This window comes from Cetorhinus maximus, chromosome 7 (assembly GCF_964194155.1).
Source record: "Cetorhinus maximus chromosome 7, sCetMax3.hap1.1, whole genome shotgun sequence".
NCBI classification, from domain to species: Eukaryota; Metazoa; Chordata; class Chondrichthyes; order Lamniformes; family Cetorhinidae; genus Cetorhinus; species Cetorhinus maximus.
The window spans coordinates 18,108,289-18,127,562 of record NC_135885.1 but is presented as its reverse complement, the minus strand read 5'-3'; the positions used below and the strand labels follow the sequence as shown (position 1 = coordinate 18,127,562).

The following is a 19,274-nucleotide window of genomic DNA, read 5'->3' as shown; positions in this document are numbered from 1 at the left end:
TTAACATCACTAAAACAGATGATCTGGTCATTATCACATTGTTGTTTGTAGAGGCTTACTGGGCACAAATTAGCTGCTAAATTTTCTACATTACAAAAGTGATTACCCTTCCAAAAAGTACTCTCTTGGATGTAAAAGCACTTCCGGATGCTGTGAAAGGCGTGGTGATTATAAATGCAAACCTTTCTTTGTGTGCCATATTTATTTTTATTTATTTGTTCATGGCATGTGGACGTTGTGAGCTAGACCAGCATTTATTGTCCATCCCTAATTGCCCTCGAGAAGGTGGTAGTGAGCTGCCACCTTGAACCACGGCAGCCCATGCGGTGTAGGTACGCCCACAGTGCCATGCACGCACAGACCCAGCGACAGTGAAGAAACAGCAATACAGTTCCAAGTCAGGACCGTGCGTGGCTTGGAGGGGAATTTGCAAGGTGGTGTGGTCGCTCCCATGTACCTGCAGCCCATGCCGGGGTGGTCATGGCTCAATGGGGATGGTGACAAGAGTCGGGGAAGCTGCACCTTGGCGAAGTGGCCTCCGGAGCGGCGGGTGGCGCTGTTGCAGGAGGAGTGGATGCGGCCGGCCCTAAGCCTGATGCGGCTGTGCTGTCAGTTGGGAGGTGGGTGAGGGAGAACGAGGAAAGGAGAGAGGATGAGGAGCGGGACGGTGGGCAGCACCGGCAGGGACAGGCGGTGAGTAAAACCTGGGGTTGCGAATGTAAATTGAGCCGCGGAGGTGGGTGGGGGGGGGAGCAGGGCCGCCCCGCCCTCCCCCTCGGTTCGAAGGGCCGGGCTTTGCCCGGAAGGAAAGAGTCGCTGGGATTGGCTTTGAGGCAGCGCCTCCAACAGGCCCCCGGGTCTCCCCCCACCTTTCACTCGGTTCAGGAGATCGGTCCCTGTCTCCCCGGGAGTCGGCTTCACTTTGCCGGGGAAGGCAAGCATCGAGCTGCCGCCGTTTGAGCGGGAAGCCGGAATATGTCAGCGGATTTCCACATGAACCCAGTGGGAGGAGAGGAGAGGAGGCAGGGGGTCTGAGCCCGCCCTCCCCATAGCAACACCCTCAGCTCATTCCCAATAACCTTGAGTCCCAGTTGTTGACAAGAACCTGCCTTGATCTTCCTCCTTCGACCCTATATTAGGGTTTCTTATCCCGCCCACAATACCCCTCTGCCGGCAAACTGCTCCACAAAAACTTGTCGCCCTGTTTCTTTTTTTTTTAACACCTATTTATGTGTGTACACGAGTTGGTGAAAAGTTCCTCCCCACATTTTCCCCTGTCGCCCTTAATTTCCAAATCGTGTTTAAGGTGACAAAAAAAAAAGTTCCTCGAATCCGACCTTGTAAAAGCAAATTTTATTTTCATTGTGTGAAGAAAATGTACTCAACTGCAGCTCAGCTGTATGTTCATTTTGTTCCTCTGTATATCTCATTTTATAAGTTTTGTGGAAACACTTCCTCAGCGCAGTGAGCTTTGATCGTTTTATTGCTTCTACAGATGCATTTTGGCCGAATATGCACGGAGTTGAATTCATTTTTACCTACTCAATTGAGGCGAATTTTATTGCCTACCAATGGGGTGGATGCATTCAGGTTATCTGCAGATGTGTTTTAGGGAATTAATTCTTTTGAAATGAATCGCATTTGATATATCTGTGTATGGGATGGGGGAAGTTCTGGCATTTAAATTGGCTTTTGATTTGCCTTACAGTTTTGCATCATGTATCCCCAGCGCAAGCAATGTAATAGTTAAAAAAGTTTAAGGTGGAGGTATTTGCATTTGTCAGAACCCAGTTCATAAAATAAAAGCAAAATACTGCGGATGCTGGAAATCTGAAATAGAAACAGGAAATGCTGGAAAAACTCAGCAGGTCTGACAGCATCTGTGGAGAGAGAAACAGGATTAACGTTTCGAGTCTGTATGACCCTTCAGAGCTAAAGAGAAGATAATACTGTTTCAAATGTGCATTTTTATTTATCAATATAGGGGTTGTATATGTACATTTTTATCAATATACAGCATTGTATAAAAAAGTAGCATTGCTAAATTGTTGTTATTTGTCACGATTTTATATCTTTATTCTTCCCAATTATCACAATTGTCATAGCACGGAAGGCCATTTGGCCCATTGTGTCTGCACCGGCTCTCCAATTCACTTAATGCCATTCCCCCACCTTCTCCCCATAACCCTGCATGTTTTCCCTTTTCAAATAACTCCCTAATTTCTTTTTGAATGCCTTAATTGAACCTGCCTGCACCACGTGATCTGGCAGCGCATTCCAGATCCTAATCACTCGCTATGTGAAAATGCTTTTCTTTATGGCGTCATTGCTTCTTTTGCCAATTACCTTAAACCTGTGTCCTCTTGTTCTCGATCCTTTCGGGAATGGAAACCATTTCTCCCTATCCACTCTGTCTACATCCCTCATGAATACCTCTATCAAATCTCCTCTCTACATTTCCTTCTCCAAGGAAAACAGTCCAAACTTCTCCGACCTACCTTTGAATTGATAAAAGCAAAAAACTGCGGATGCTGGAAATCCAAAACAAAAACAAAAATACCTGGAAAAACTCAGCAGGTCTGGCAGCATCTGTGGAGAGGAGCACAGAATGTTGAAGAGTCATGCAGATTCAAAACGTTAACTGCGCTCCTCTCCACAGATGCTGCCAGACCTGCTGAGTTTTTCCAGGTATTTTTGTTTTTGTTTTACCTTTGAATTGAATTTCCTTATCCCTAGAACCATTCTCGTGAATCTTTTCTGCAGTCTCTAATGCCTTCACATCTTTCCTAAAGTGTGGGGCCCAGAACTGGGCACAATACTCCAGTTGAGGTCGAACCAATATCTCATACAAGTTCAAGTTCAACATAACCTACTTGCTCTTGTACTCTATCCCCCTATTAATAAAGCTTAGGATCCTGTATGCTTTGGCCACTCTTTCTACCTGCCTTGCCACCTCCAATGACTTCTACACATATCCACAGGTCCTTCTGCTCCTGCACTCCCTTTTGAACTGTACCCTTTATCTTGTATGCATCCGAATTGAGACAAGCAGCCATCTGTTGGGGTGGTGGTGGTGGCATGATGTGTGGCAGGCGTTATGACAGCTGTCAGTGCTGTTCAAATTTGTTAGTCCATCTCTCAAGTTTTGGCACAAAACATAAGACCATAAGACGTAGGAGCAGAAATTAGGCCATTTGGCCCATCGAGTCTGCTCCGCCATTCATGGCTGATAAGTTTCTCAACCCCATTCTCCCGCCTTCTCCCCATAACCTTTGATCCCCATACCAATCAAGAACCTATCTATCTCGGTCTTAAATACACTCAATGACCTGGCCTCCACAGCTTCCTGTGGCAATGAATTCCATAGATTCACCACTCTCTGGCTAAAGAAGTTTCTCCTCATCTCTGTTCTAAAAGGTCTTCCCTTTACTCTCAGGCTGTGCCCTTGGGTCCTAGTCTCTCCTACTAATGGAAATATCTTCCCCACGTCCACTCTATCCAGGCCTTTCAGTATTCTGTAAGTTTCAATCAGATCCCCCCTCATTCTTCTAAACTCCATCGAGTATAGACCCAGAGTCTTCAAACGTTCCTCAAATGTTAAGCCTTTCATTCCTGGGATCATTCTCGTGAACCTCCTCTGGACCCTCTCCAGGGCCAGCACATCCTTCCTGAGATATGGGGCCCAAAATTGCTCACAATATTCTAAATGTAGTCTGACCAGAGCCTTATAAAGCCTCAGCAGCACATCCCTGCTTTTATATTCTAGTCCTCTCGAAATAAATGCCAACATTGCATTTGCCTTCCTAACTACTGACTCAACCTGCAAGTTAACCTTAAGAGAATCCCAAGTCCTTTTGCACTGCAGATTTCTGAATTCTCTCCCCATTTAGAAAATAGTCTATGCCTCTATTCTTCCTACCAAAGTGCATGACCTCACACTTCCCCACGTTGTATTCCATCTGCCACTTCTTTGCCCATTCTCCTAACCTGTCCAAATCCTTCTGCAGCCTCCCCACCTCCTCAATACTACCTGTCCCTCCATCTATCTTTGTATCATCTGCAAACTTAACCAGAATGCGCTCAGTTCCTTCGTCTAGATCATTAATGTATAAAGTGAAAAGTTGTGGTCCCAACACTGACCCCTGCGGAACTCCACTAGTCACCGGCCGCCAACCTGAGAAGGACCCCCTTATCTCCACTCTCTGCCTCCTGCCAGACAACCAATCTTCTCTCCATGCTAGTACCTTGCCTCTAACACCATGGGCTCTTATCTTACTGAGCAGCCTCCTGTGTGACACCTTGTCAAAGGCCTTCTGGAAGTCCAAGTAGATAACATCCATTGGCTCTTCTTTGTCTAACCTACTCATTACCTCCTCAAAGAATTCTAACAGATTTGTCAGGCATGACCTCCCCTTGATGAAACCATGCTGACTTTGCCCTATTTTACCATGCACTTGCAAGTATTCTGAAATCTCATCCTTAACAATGGACTCTAAAATCTTACCAACGACCGAGGTCAGGCTAATCGGCCTGTAGTTTCCCGTCTTTTGCCTCACTCCCTTCTTAAACAGTGGGGTTACATTGGCGATTTTCCAGTCCTCTGGGACCCTCCCTGACTCCAGTGATTCCTGAAAGTTCACCACTTACACCTCCACTATCTCTTCAGCTATCTCCTTCAGAACTCTGGGGTGTAATCCATCTGGTCCAGGTGATTTATCCACCTTCAGACCTTTCAGTTTTCCTAGCACCTTCTCCTTGGTAATGGCCACCATACTCACCTCTGCCCCCCGACTCTCTTGAACTTTGGGGATGTTACTCATGTCTTCCACTGTGAAGACTGACGCAAAGTACCTATTCAGTTCCTCCACCATTTCTTTGTTCCCCACTACTACTTCTCCAGCATCATTTTCCAGCGGCCCAATGTCCACTTTTGCCTCTCTCTTACCCTTTATACATCGAAAAAAACTCTTGCAATATTCTTTTATATTATTGGCTAGTTTACCCTCATATTTAATCTTCTCCCTCCTTATTTCTCTTTTAGTTGTCCTCAGTTGGTCTTTGTAGGCTTCCCAATCCCCTGGTTTCCCACTGCTCTTCGCCGCATTGTATGCTTTCTCTTTAGCTTTTATGCTGTCCCAGACTTCCCTTGTCAGCCATGGTTCTCTCGTCCTCCCTTTAGTATGCTTCTTCTTCCTAGGGATGAACTTTTGCTGTGTCTCCCAAATTACTCCCAGAAACTCCTGCCATTGCTGTTCCACTGTCTTTCCTGCTAGGCTCATCTCCCAGTTAATTCTGGCCAGCTCCTCCCTTATGCCTCTGTAGTTGCCTTTATTCAACTGTAATACTGTTATATCTGATTCCAGCTTTTTCCTCTCAAATTGCAGGGTAAATTCTATCATATTGTGGTCACTTCCTCCTAAGGGTTCCTTCACCTTAAGCTCCCTTATCAAATCTGCCTCATTACACATCACTAAATCTCGAATTGCCTGTTCCCTAGTGGGCTCCACCACAAGCTGCTCCAAAAAGCCATCTTGTAGACATTCCACAAATTCCTTTTCTTGGGATCCACTACCAACTTGATTTTCCCAGTCTACCTGCATATTGAAATCCCCCATGATCACTGTAACCTTCCCTTTAGGAGAAAAGGGAAGAGATTTATGCTCACCTCAACTCTGTGTCCGCCATGGTGAGAATGGCGCTTTGTCCTATTTCACAAGTAGAAAGTTTTGATACTCTGTAGTGACAAATAATAATCCTGTGACATCTATTACTGTGCTATAGAGAAATCTTCCTTGTAATCTGTTTTTGCCACCATCGTGGGGCAGTGTCATTTTTTGATGTGGGTGCACATTGGAAATGAAATTAACATTGTAGTTGGCCTTTGGTCTGGAGTTATACTGCAAAATTGTGCATAGCATTCTAAAATCTGTACTGAAATTTGTCTTGTTTAAACCTGTATGTTTTGATGTATGGCTTAAAATTCTGAGAAAAAATTTAGTGCAGCCATAGACTAGAAAGCAAGCAGGTTGTTGCTCTGGGTGATGCCAAGGTAATTATGCACGAGCAAGGCCATTCAGCCCATTTTAATTTATCCATCTAATCAAAATGATCCTAAAATTTGAGCATTGCAGCATCTAAGCATTTCTTTGAAAATTCCAGGGTTGTTGCCTTTACTAGCCTCCTTGGGAGTCCATTCTGTACATTCATTGCTATGCGTGAAGCATTTCCGAATATATTTTTTTACTAGTGTCCTCTTGTCTTACTGTCGCAATTTAATTTAAAGTAGTACACCTTTTCTGTTCCCTTAACAAATCATGTGCCTCCTCAAGGATAGCTTCTTAGATATATCTTCAGTCTTCCCTCATAGTTCAAAAGCTTGATCCGAGGGGCCAGCCCATGGCTGTTTCCTGCAAGGCTTAAGCAACTGAGTGCCTACAACACAAAAGCAAAATACTGTGGAGGTTGGAAATCTGAAATAAAAACAGAAAATGTGGAAATACTCAGCAGGCCAGGCAGCGTATGTAGAGAGAGAAACACAGTTAACATTTCAGGTCAGTGACCTTTTGTCAAAACTGTGTTTACCTGAGTGTTTTGGCAACCAGAACAAGATGAAATATTTAAGTTGCTGTCTGACTAGAACATTACATATTTTAACTGCAGCTTCCTGTGACATGTTTTGTTGATTAGTGCTCTGCATTGGTCAGACATGATTAGAATCAGCTAAGACTCTGTGGTCTCTGCCAGATGTATCCTTAGCTATTTTAACACCTTGTTCGTACAGAGCAACAGTAGCTGCTCTTCAAAAGTACTTCACTGGCTTTGCAAGCCTTTCAGAGGTGCTGAACTTGTCAAAGGTGCCAAATAAGTGTAAGTTTTTTCTTATTTCTCTTAATTTGAGTTAAGCAACTTTGAACTATTGTTACGAAATAAAGACATTTAAAGTAAGTTATTTTTGTATTTTTTGACTATTAGGAATGAGTTTTAGCTTTGGTGTTTGGGTTTGATTTGTATTTCTGTATCAGTCAAATGGAGTTTTAGTTTCGCTTTAAAAGGTGCCTGCATTTGTAATGAGTTTTACAACAACGAGAGAGAAGGTAAACAAACAAGGGTGGAAGAATTGGGCTGTTGTCTAGCAGCAGGAATCTCCCACATACACACGCACACACAGTAAGGGGCAGAGAAAGGTTTCAAGTTGAGGCAAGCTGCAGAAAGCAGATTTAAAGCGAGAACAGCTTGCAAGAAGCAAGAAGGTCCAAAGAGACAACTGAAGGTCTGTAACTCTTTGCTATGGGCTTAAATAGTGGTGCACTGTTGAGGGCTGAGTCAGTGTGAGACAGTGCGTGGAAGACAGCTTGAATGCATGTGGTGATCCAGGGAAGGGGAACATCGCAAGGAGAGTTCGAAACCCTGCAGATGAACCTTGTGGAAGGTGTCTGACAGAGAGCGTTGGTTTGGGAGAAGGTTCCAAGGCGAGGTCTTGGAGAGTGGAGATTGGAAACCCTTGTATGAAAAACAGAGTGCTGTGAGACTGGTTGGCTCACGATGTGACAAGCATTTGGGGGAGAGTTGCTGAGAGATCCATAGCATCTGGTTGAGGTGGCACTAGGTTTATATGGACCATGTGTTTACTGTGAGCATCAGAGTATAAGATAGCTTTTGTAACTTGTGTTATCCTTACAAATCTGTATGTATCTGTAAATGCATAGTTGTGGGTGAAGAAGTCTTGTAATATAGTTTATCTTTTCTTGTTGAGTGAATGTTTTTTTTTGTTAGAAGTTCATCAGCTGACTCCTGTGACTCTGTTCAGTAGCTACTCTCCAGGTATCTAAGCAAACAAATAAAAGCTAGGATCTATCAAGCTGGGTTCCACCCTGGGATCAGACTTGTCCAGTGGTTACCTCAGCTGAGGATCGTAACAAAGTGGGGCCTCTTGCAGGATTTGAAATATGGACAGCGGGTTGTTGGACGCGGAATAATAATTGGTCCGGGATTAGCATTTATAAGGTGGGATTGGAAATCCTTAAACTTTGGTAGGATCTGTGAATCTTTTAATATAAGTATGTGGAGGTAAATAAGTACTGGACATAGGAATTGGAGTTGCCTTGAGGTATTATGCGGTTTGGAAATCGAAATGGCTTTGGAGGGTTCTACGACTTTTTTACTGATGGAAAATGTAACTCTGACTGGTTTACAGGAATTAACCAAAAGTAAGATAATAGAATTAGCAGTTAAGTTGGAGTTAGAATTACCCAAAGGGGTGAGGAAAGTCGACATATTTGGGATAATAGCACAGCATTTAAAACTGGAAGGGATAACAGAGAAACCACGTTCTTCAAGAGGGTGAGTCACAGCTGGAGATAGTGAGACTTCAGTTACAAATGAAGAAACTTGAATTGGAGGGAAAGGAAAGAGAATTGGAATTGAAAAGGCTAGAGGGAAATGAAAAAGAAAAGAATAGAGGGCGTTGCAAAAGGAGCAAGTGGAAAGGTAGAAGAGAGAAAGGAAGTTGGAACTGGAATTTCAGGCAAGGGAGAAGGCAAAAAAGAGTGGCAAGGGAAAGAGAGAAGGAACAAGAAAGGGAATACCAGCTTAGATAGCTGGAAATTAAAAAAGAGATCTCTGATGCTGAGGAAAGTTCTGATGATGAAAAAACCTTCAACCTAAAACCTAATGATGAGATGTTTAAGTTTGTGCAATCTCTCCGAAAGTTAGAGGAAAGGGATGTAGAGGCATTCTTTATTTCATTTGAAAAGGTGGCTAGGCAAATGAGCTGGCCAAAAGAAATCTGGACATCACTTCTACAATCTAGGTTGGTAGGTAGAGCTCATAGGGTTTATGCTTCACTTTCAGAAGAAGTATCAGTGGATTATGATGCAGTAAAAGAGGCTATTCTGCGTGCATATGAATTGGTCCCTGTGGCATACAGGCAGCAATTTCAGAATTTAAGAAAACCTCCTAGGCAGACCTATATTGAGTTTGAGAGGGTAAAGCAAAGTAATTTTGACCGTTGAATGAGGGCATTAAAGGTAGAAATGACGTACGAAGCTCTTAAGGAAATAATTCTCTTGGAAGAATTTAGAAACGACGTATGAAGCTCTTAGAGAAATAATTCTCTTGGAAGAATTTAAAGATTCATTTCCTCTTGTAGTTAGAACCCATGCTGAAGATCAGAAGCTTAAAACAGCTAGACAGGCAGCAGAGATGGCTGACGATTATGAACTGATCCATATAACTAAACCCTTTTTCCATAAACCTGAGAAAGATTGAACATGGGAAGATGAAAGGAAGGCAAGTAGCCAGGGAAGAGAAGGGACAGTTGGGAATTCTCAGGAAATTTCTCCTCAGACCAAAAAGGAAGGTACTGAGGGTGGAAGTGAGATTTGAAAGCCTGAGTGTTTTCATTGTAACAGGGTGGGGACATGTTGGGGCAGATTGCTGGAAGTTAAATGGTAGACCCATTGCAGTAGTGGGAATGCCAAAGGAATCCACAGGGAAGGTTGCATCAGAAAAAGAAATGTTTGTTAAAACTGTAGCAGTAGTACAAGTGAAACGTGTTCCCTCAGAACATACAGGAAAGGGGATATGGTTCAGGATAGTCCAGAGAATTCTTCTTTGATTTGCTGGTGGAGGAAGTCAGGCTAACAGAGCGTCTGGATGTTTTGTGTCGAAGGGAGAAGTGTTCCTTTACTGCTACTACAAAATAAGCAGATTAAAATTTTGAGAGATACAAAAACAGATCAATCATTGGTGGCTTAATACAATTTGTGTTCCAGGTAGTTTTATGAAAGAAAAAGTATTGATAAGTGGTATTCATGGAATTATGGACATGTTTCTTTGTGTAAAGGTAACTTACAAAGTCACTTTGTAAATGGAATGGTTACAGTGGGAATTATTCCTAAATCACCTGTTGAAGGGGTGGATTTTGTTCTGGGTAATGATTTGGCTGGTGGAGACAGTAATGTGGCGACGACTGAATTGCAGCAGACAGATGATCATGTTGAGCTTAGCCAACTTTAGAAAACTACTGTGGCCAAAAATAAAACACTTATTAACGATAACAAGCAATTGAAGGAAAACCTGATTAACGTAGAGAATCAATTTTTATGTATGAAAGAAGAGTATGCTAAAGAAAGAAGAGAATTGATCGGAACAATTGAGACTCAGCCACAGAAAGTAGAACACTTGACTGAGGATTTGAAATGCCTAAATGATAAACTTGTAGAAGCAAACTTAACAAAGGTCAATCTTCAGTTAAAATTTGATGAACTTCAAACATCAGTAGTTGCTATGAAATATCATGGTAAATGCCTTGATGAAGAAAAGGAATTGTTGGGAAATCAGAATAATTGGTTGAATGCAGAATTAAAAACCAAAACTAACAAACTGTTAGTACTTTGGGACAAGAGTAATGAAATTCTCGAATTTCAATGCAAACTGGAGGGAATGAAAGAGAAGATGTGTGGTATGGAGTGTCACAGTTTGAAAGTTGTTCCTGTGAATAAGAACTTTTTGCTGAATTGAAGTCCAGTTAAGCAAAGAACTGATCCAAGTAAAATTACTGATGTATCAACCTCATTAATACACAATATTAAAACAACTGAAGTGCATGCAGAATTGGAAATTAAGAATTGTCAACAGAAAAGACTAAAATTGCAAAATGGCCTGGAAAAGCCAATGAACAGACACGCAAGTGATTGTCAGTGCTAATATACAAAATACAGCAGATGGACTTCAGGCAAGTGGATAGGTTGCAAAAGACCATTCAAAACCTGGAAAGGAGTGGAATGATATAGTTCATGGATTATGTAAAATAATTAAAGGGTTGGAACAAACTATGAAACTCCACAGGGAGAATAATTGATACTGCTCAAAGAGAAGTGGAAAAGACCTGGAGAAGCAAGTATCATAAAAAGTTTAAAGATCAAACCAAGCAGGAAAATGAAACCCTTTTGTGTGAACATAAAAAGCATCTCAATAACAACCTTGAAACGACAAAAAGAGATTTTGACCAGAGAAGAAATGAGATGTTAATGCACAAAAATGCTATTTTTACTTTGCTAAGTCGAAATGAGAATTTACTACGTTTGAGTTTGGAAAATGAGCTTGAAGATGGAATTATGCCTTTAGCGAGCAAATAGGACGATTGGGCTGTAGACTTAAATGGCGCATTCTTTACTGAGTTAAAGACTGGGAATAAGAAGAAAAAGAAACATAAGAGTTGAGTTAAGATAGTACTTTGATGTGCAAATTCTGCTAATCTTATTACATCGACTTTGTTTTGCTTAAATCTTTGTAATTGTACGATAACATGTCTAATGTTGAAACAAAATGGGAACTTTATTTGTATTGCATGTAGTAAGCTATTGTTACAAATTTATGATAAGTTTGTGTGAGGCGGATATAAGACCATTGTATGGTCTTCACTATAATACCTTCACTATTGTGAAGCTTTCTTTCCTCCAAAGTGGGGGGGGGTGGGGGGGGGGAGCTTGTTAGGAAATAGAGACAGTTTAAGTAAGTTATATTTGTATTTCTTTGTGTTAGGAATGAAATTTAGCTTTGGGGGTTGGGTTTGATTTGTATTTCTGTATCTGTGTGTTAAGAAAGGTCAAATTGAGTTTTGGTTTCACTTTAAAAAGGTGCCTGCATTTCAAATCCGTTTTACAACTCCTAAAGGGTGGAAGAATTGGGCTGTTGCCTAGGAATAGGGGTCCAGAGAAGCAGTTCCCTCCCACAGACAGAAAGCTAGGAACAACAGTTTGATTTTGGAAGCTGTTTCAGTGCAGTTGGTTTTGAAAGTAGCTGCCAGGAGAGACTGAAAAAAGGGACAGACAGCCATCCCCAAGCTAAAGAAAAGACCCCAAAATCCTGGGGAGTGGAACAAGAGAAAGTCCCAAGCAGATCTTCCAGCCAAAGGAAGGACTGAAATCTGGAAAAGGTTCTGTTAAGTGAAGTTAAGAGTGAGAGGCAGAGAAAGGCTCCAAGCTTCAAGTTTAAACAGACAAGCTGCAGAAAGCAGATTTAAAGCGAGAACAGCTGGTAAGAGTCAAGAAGGTCCAAAGAGACAACTGAAGATCTGTAACTCTTTGCTATGGCCATGTCAAACAGTGGTGCACTGTTGATGGCTGAGTTGGTGTGAGAGCATGCGTGGAGGACTGCTTGAATGCATGTGGTGACCCAGGGAAGTGGAGCATCGGAAGGAGAGTTCGAAACTCTGGAGGTGAACCTTTGTGAAAGGCATCTGAAAGCATGAGTTTGGGAGAAGATTCCAAGACGAGATCTTGGAGAGTGGAGATTGGAAACCCTTGTGTGAAAGACGGAGTGCAGTGAGACCGGTTGGCTCACAGTGTGACAAGCGTCTGGGGGAAGAATTGATGAGTGATCCATAGCATCTGGTTGAGGTGGCATCAGTCACTTGGTTTCAAAGTGTGGTGTGTCTGATCACAGGCCACCATAGATTTACATAGACTGTGTATTTACTGTGAACATTAGAGTATAAGATAGCTTTTGTAACTTGTGTTCCCCTTACAAATCCATATATATCTGTAAAGGGTGAAGGGTTATTGTAATATAGTTCATCTTGTTAAATAAATGTTTTATTATTTTGTTAAAAGTTCATCAGCTGACTCCTGTGACTCTGTTCAGTAGCTACTCTCCAGGTATCTAAACAAACAAATAAAAGTTAGGATCTATCAAGCTGGGTTCCACTCTGGGTTCAGGCTTGTCCAGTGGTAACCTCAGCTGGGGATCGTAACATTATCTTGAAGTGCAATTTCTTTAAGTCTGAAATTTTAATGATTGTGTTATTTACATTGCTTTATTCAAAATTTTATGCAAAATAACCTTGAATTATCGGTAGACTATGGCACACTGTAATTTTTCAAGTGATCGAATAAAGTTCAGTCTCAAGCAGGACTTTATGAATTGGCAAAAAACGGAATCTCTACCAGGGCTTGTACAATGTAAAATGAAGATAGAATACTGCAAATCATAGCACAAGCCATAATTCTGTAAACAGTTCAGAAACAAGAACAGAAAGCAAGGCAAAGCTTGAATGATTTATGATCATTCTCTGAACTCTTAAGGTTGATTATACCCTTTAATTCACTCTGTAGTGTCTTTTATTTTGAATATATATATACACAGTAAATATCGTAGGACTGTAATTGGGAAATCTGGATGATTGCTTGAAGACTGAGTATCTGGATGTTTAGAAACTAAGACCATGACAACACTATTTGTTGGAGTGAGGGACCCAAAGAAATGCCAGACATTTTCAGTACGGTAATATTTATAATTGGTTCCTTTTGCTGTGACTACACCAGTATAGTTGCAAAGATTGAGCTGAGTGCCAAAATGACAGTTAGTGACATTTTACCTAAAGACTAAAAGCATCATGTGAGCAGTGCTTGTCAGCAGATTAGCAGGTTACACTGCCATAAATATTTATTAAAGAATAATTGATACTTTGCAATATGCTTCAAATGAATAGTGCAATTTGAGGGAGAAGTACAGATGCTCTAATATAGTCTGTTCCTCATATTATGAGGAAAATTTAGGACATTGTGGAAGATGTATCAACAAATATATACCAGTATATAGTAAGTTTTTAAGTAAGATGCTAGGTTGTCTACTATGTAGTCTGGCCCCATAGTTGTAGAGCAGTTAGTGGTTAATGAAGATGCAACCTGTGCCTCAGGTTTTGAAGTAAATCTTATTTCAACCTTTAGATGTGTTCCAGCCTTGAAATGGGGTTCATTAAATAATGATTAAATGCTGGAAAGTTTCTTTTTAAATCTGTGATAATGTGCCAGAAATGATGGCAGCCTATGAGTTCAACTTAGCATTGGTATATTATGCTGACCTTGCTAAAAGGGCCCTGTATTAGGCCACCCATCAGCTTTTTCCTATAGATAAGAGACCCTGTCTATTCAGTCTAACCTGATTGTTATAACCTCATTTCTGGTATTTGTTTAATCTTTTTTGTACCTTTCAGGTACTTCTATATTCTTTTGGTGACATGGAGACCAGAACTATTGTTATGGCACGGCTGATGGTAAATGCCGAGCTGCCCAAATTTCACAGAGAAACGTGAAACAGCTACCAAAACGGTTTTTGCAATTTGTTTAGTATGAGGAGAGGTTCTGAAATCAGGAGATGATGTCCCCAACTACTTGTGATGATTTTATGGTAGAGTAAATGTTTATTAGAAGAAAATAGAGACAAAAAACACAGTTACACTTAAATACAAGAATGATTTCAAGATCTATAGAATTCCAGTAATTTTTACCACACACTGCTTTTTTTCTCTTGGGCTGTCCTCTGAGGGTGACAGCAACTGGGTCTTCAGGTCTAACATTGTTCACACTGTCCTCTGGGAGCTCAGACCAGCTACCCTGCTGTCTTCTGGGAGATCGTAGCAGCCCCCAACCTAGGCGTAAGTATTTCCTTAAATGCATACCTTCCCTTGATCTCTCTATTGTCTCAACCAATCTCTTCAGAAATGCTTTCTTCCAGAATTGATTAAACACTTCTTTACTTCAGCTGTTATTTAAAAATTAACTTGCCCTATTTTTACCTTATTTACTTACACCCTTTTTGCAACCTGCATATATCTCCCTCTGAACTAAAACAGCTCAATTCAAAATTACTCCTGTTATTGTTTTATGTAAAACTGTGGTTGGAGTTCCTCATGGTTCATTAACATATCAAAACCACTTCTTACTGTTGATTTTAGACTCTTGCAATTACTCTGGCCTTTACTCCAATTACCATATTTACAAACCCCCCAACTTCCAGTACATGAGAAATGTGACAATTATCAAACTAAAAATATTAGAATTTCTTGTTTTCTTGACACTATGCACATTACACTTAGGTGTAATTCTATACTTTTTCATTGCTGTGATGTGTGCATTGGTGGCAAGGGCAGACTTTGTTGCCCATTCCTAGTTGCCCTTGAGAAGCTGGTGGTGAGCCACCTCCTTGAGGCATTACAGTCCAACTGGTTAGGAACACAAGTAGCGCTGTTAGGGTCAGAGTTCCAGGATTTTGACTCTGTGACGGTAAAGGAATGGCACTATAGTTCCAAGTCAGGATGGTGTGTGGCTTGGAGGGTAACTTTCAGGTGATGGTGTTCCCGTGCGCTTGCTACCCTTTTTCTTTTACCCAGGTGGTAAAGGTTGTGGGTTTGGAAGGTGATGACAAAAGATTCTTGGTGAGTTGCTGCAGTGCATCTTGCAGATGGTGTACACTGCTGCCACGTGCACAGTGGTGGTGGAGGGAGTGAATGTTTAAGGTGGTGGATGGGGTGCCAATCAAATGGGCTGCTTTGTCCTGGATGGTGTTGAGCTTCATGGGTGCAGTTGGGGCTTCACTCATCCAGGCAAGTGGAGAATATTCCATCTGGACAGATCTTTGGGAGTCAGGAGGTGAGTTACTCACTGCAGAATTCTCAGCCTCTGACCTGCCCTAGTGCCTATATGGCTGGTCCATTTCAATTTCTGGTCGATGGTAACCCACAGAATGTTGATGGTGAGGGATTCAGCGATGGTAATACCATTGAATGTCATGGGGAGATGGGTAGATTCTCTTTTTGAGATGGGCATTGCCTGGCATTTGTGTGGCGCAAATATTAACAGCTCGAACTTGAATGTTGTCCTGGCATTGTTGCACGAGGGCATGGCCTGCTTCAAAATCTGAGGGGTTGTGGATGGTGCGGACCTTTCTGGCAGATTTGTCATAACTTTGCACTTTTATACTAAAGTTTATACTTAACAAGGATTTGAACTCACCACCATCTTCTCAAGGGGAATTAGGGATGGGCAATAAATGCTGGCCCAGCCAGCGAAGCCCACATCCTTTGAATGAATTTAAAAAACTGGTATTTATGGATGATGCTAAAACTGTTTCAAAAACTGAATACTGATGACGCCAGTTTCAAATTTCATGTAAGTTTTCAAGTTTGTACAGTTGCATTGTCGTTGGTTCAGCAAAATGCAATTTGTCCTGGTGCAACATATCTACATTGAAGCAAAGTTAGAAATGATTCGCACAAGTTTACAAACAACTTGTATTGCTGATCTTGCTCATAAAGGTATCCATGTTGACTGCTAGGGAATAGGGGGGGGGGTTGGGGATTGGGCAGGGGGGCGGAGTGTAATAGTAATAAAATGTGTAGAAAATAGAAATGGAAACTACATAGTAAGATTCTCAATGGATTGGAAAACCAGAGAGACTTTGAGATGTAAATGAACAGTTTTATAATGCTAAAAACAAAAAACTACTGCGAATGCTGGAAATCCAAAACAAAAACAGAATTACCTGGAAAAACTCAGCAGGTCTGGCAGCATCGGCGGAGAAGAAAAGAGTTGATGTTTCGAGGCCTCATGACCCTTCAACAGAACTGTTGAAGGGTCATGAGGACTCGAAACGTCAACTCTTTTCTTCTCCGCCGATGCTGCCAGACCTGCTGAGTTTTATAATGCTGATGGTTACAGATGGAAAAGCCATCAAAAAGTGGAAAATGTGATCTTGGGTTAAAATGTGTTGCATTATTGAATACTGTGTTGATGGTGAATTTGTACAAGGCGTTGATTAGACCACAGTTGAAACATTCTTGTTGTCTTGGGTAATCCATTGTAGAAAGGATATTGGAACCATGAAAAAGTATAACACAGATTTATCAGGATGCTTCCAGGGATAGGAGGATACAGTTATGAGACTTGAAAAATAAGAATTGCATTCATTGGAACTGAAACATTTGAAGGAGAATCTAATAGAACTAACAAAGATCCGCAAAGCATTTGAGGTGAAATTAGTATCTTTATTTGCAACAGTACAGTTCTCCATCCCATGCCATACTGTTATGATCCCAGCTGATGTTACTATTAGAAAGCCAAATCTCAGGGTGGAACTCGGCTTCGTAGATCCTAACTTTTATTTTTGTTTAGTTACATGGAGAGTGGCTACTGAACAGAGTCACAAGAGTCAGCTGATGAACTTGTAACAAAAGAATAAAACACTTAAAGTTCATTTTTCTTGTTTAATATTATAATACTCCTTTACGCACAGCTATACCTTTACAGACATATATAGATTTGTAAGGATAACACAAGTTATGAAAGCTATCTTATATTCTAATGCTCACAATAAGTACACAGTCTATGTAAACCAATACGCGACCTGTGGTCAGATACACCACTCTCTGAAACCAAGTGACAGTTGTCACCCCAAACCGATACTATGAATTTTTGATCAACTACCCCCAGATGCTTGTCTCACAGTGAGCCAACTGGTCTCACTGAACTCCATCTTTCACGCGAGGGTTTCCAATCTCCATTCTCGAAGAACTCGCTTTGGAATCTTCTCCCAAACTGATGCTTTCTCTTGGACACCTTCCACAAGGGTCTACTACTCCTTGTGATGTTCCTCTGCCCTGGATCACAACTTGCATTCAAACTTCCATCCACGCACTCTCTCTCAAATGCTGAGCTGTGCCAACAGAACACCACTGCTTCACGTGGCCAGAGTAAAGAGTTACAGACCTTCGGCTGTCCCCTTGGATCTCCTGGCTTCTCTCACACCTATATTGCTTTAAATCTGTGTCCTGCAGCTTTCATCTCTTTAAGCTTGAAGCCTTTCTCTCTGCTCCTTATTTTCACCTCCACAGACAGGACCTTTTTCAGATTCCTGTCCTTGCCCTTTGACTAGATAGTGCTCTTGGGACCTTTCCTGTTCCACCCCCCTGGATTTGGGGACATTCTTCTTTAGTTTCTGGAACCTGCTCCTGCATCCCCTGTATCCAGCTTCTCCTGGCAGCTGGCTTCAACTTTAATTTGGGACTTGCCATCTGTCCCTCTGCTGTCCAGCCTCTCTGGAATCCTGGCTTCAACTGAACTGAAACTGCTTTTCTAGTTTTCTCTGTTTCCGTGGGTCCCTATCTCTGGACCCCTGTTGCTCTGCAATACCTAGTTTTTTTTAACCTTGTTTGTTTTAACTTCCCTTCAAAAGTCATAAAAGCTTCGTTAAAATGCAGGCATCTTTTAAAGTGGAACTAAAGCTCAACTTTGTTTTAACACACAAATACAGAAATACAAATCAAACTTAACATTAAAGTTATATTTGTATTTGTGAGAATTAAAATATAACAAATATAACTTACTTAAACTATCGCTATTTCTTAACAATACCCATCTCATGCCTTTCATCCCTCTCAAATCATCCCTATGCCACCCCTTCTGCCTGTGCCATCCCCATTCCTCATTCCACCCCTCCCATGTATTCACCCCTTCCATGCCCAACATCCCCGCACCCTGTCCCATGCCATCTGTGCAGTCGCCCCTTATTCTGTTTTCCTGTCACCTTCTCCCCCCTCAGCCCCATACCCTATCCTGGCAGATCCTCCTTAAAGACACACAGATTTCCATTTGTTCAGCACTCTCTTGTGTCTTTTGAATGTCCCAAAGCACCTCACATTGAATTAATTATCTGGTGCAGTCTGTCGGATTAAATAGCAACTGCTTTGTGCACAGCAAGGTTCCACAAGCAACAATGAGGAGTTTTAAACATTGCAGCTAGCAATCACTTCACTGAAACTGCGTGCATGGCAGAGAAGATCCACACCTGATTGTAAAGAGACAACCTTAGACCTTATTGCAGTTGCCTTGTACCAGATGGATCATAACATTGTTGTACTCGCTTCACTCAAAGTTTCAAAATAACAAATTAACTAACTATCATCCCCCAGGTGTAGATTTCTGCACTCTTCCAATGTTGGCCTCTTTAAGCTTCCCAGATTTTCATTGCTTCACCATTGGCAACTATGCATTCAGCTGCCTAGGCTCTGGGGTTCCTTATATTTCACCTCTCTTCTATTTTTTCTTAGTTCTGTTGAAGAGTCATACGGACTCGAAACGTTAACTGTGTTCCTCTCTGCAGATTCTGCCAGACCTGCTGAGTTTTTCCAGGTATTTTTATTTTTGCTCTGGAGTTCCTTCTCTGGCTTGCTACCCCTCTCCTCCTTTTAAGTCAATCCTTAAAGCCTCCCTGTTTGACCAAGCTTTTAGTCATTTGTCCACTTTTGTTTGGTAATGCTCCTGTGAACCATGGTGAGTCATTCCACTATGTTAAAGGTGCTATTTAAAGTTTTTGTTTTTGTGTATAGGCAGCCAGCAACCACTTCCCTCAAGCAAGATCTTGATAAGTTTGGATTGCATTTGCACTACTCACAAATGACTTTGAAGAGTAAATGCAAACCACATGCCTCCATGTGT

General features: G+C 41.6%; 1 protein-coding gene across 4 annotated transcripts in view; it reads left to right on the top strand.

Moving 5' to 3' along the window:
- Positions 1 to 558: 558 nt before the first annotated feature.
- nipa2 (NIPA magnesium transporter 2) overlaps positions 559 to 19,274 on the top strand; it is a 48,519-nt gene continuing 29,803 nt past the window's right edge. Inside the window, exon 1 of one of the 4 annotated variants that reach the window (XM_078545130.1) lies at positions 559 to 693. The gene's annotated coding sequence lies outside the window, so the exon portion shown is untranslated. The remainder of the gene's footprint in view (positions 694 to 19,274) is intronic. The other 3 variants (XM_078545128.1, XM_078545131.1, XM_078545129.1) reach the window with 3 other exon arrangements.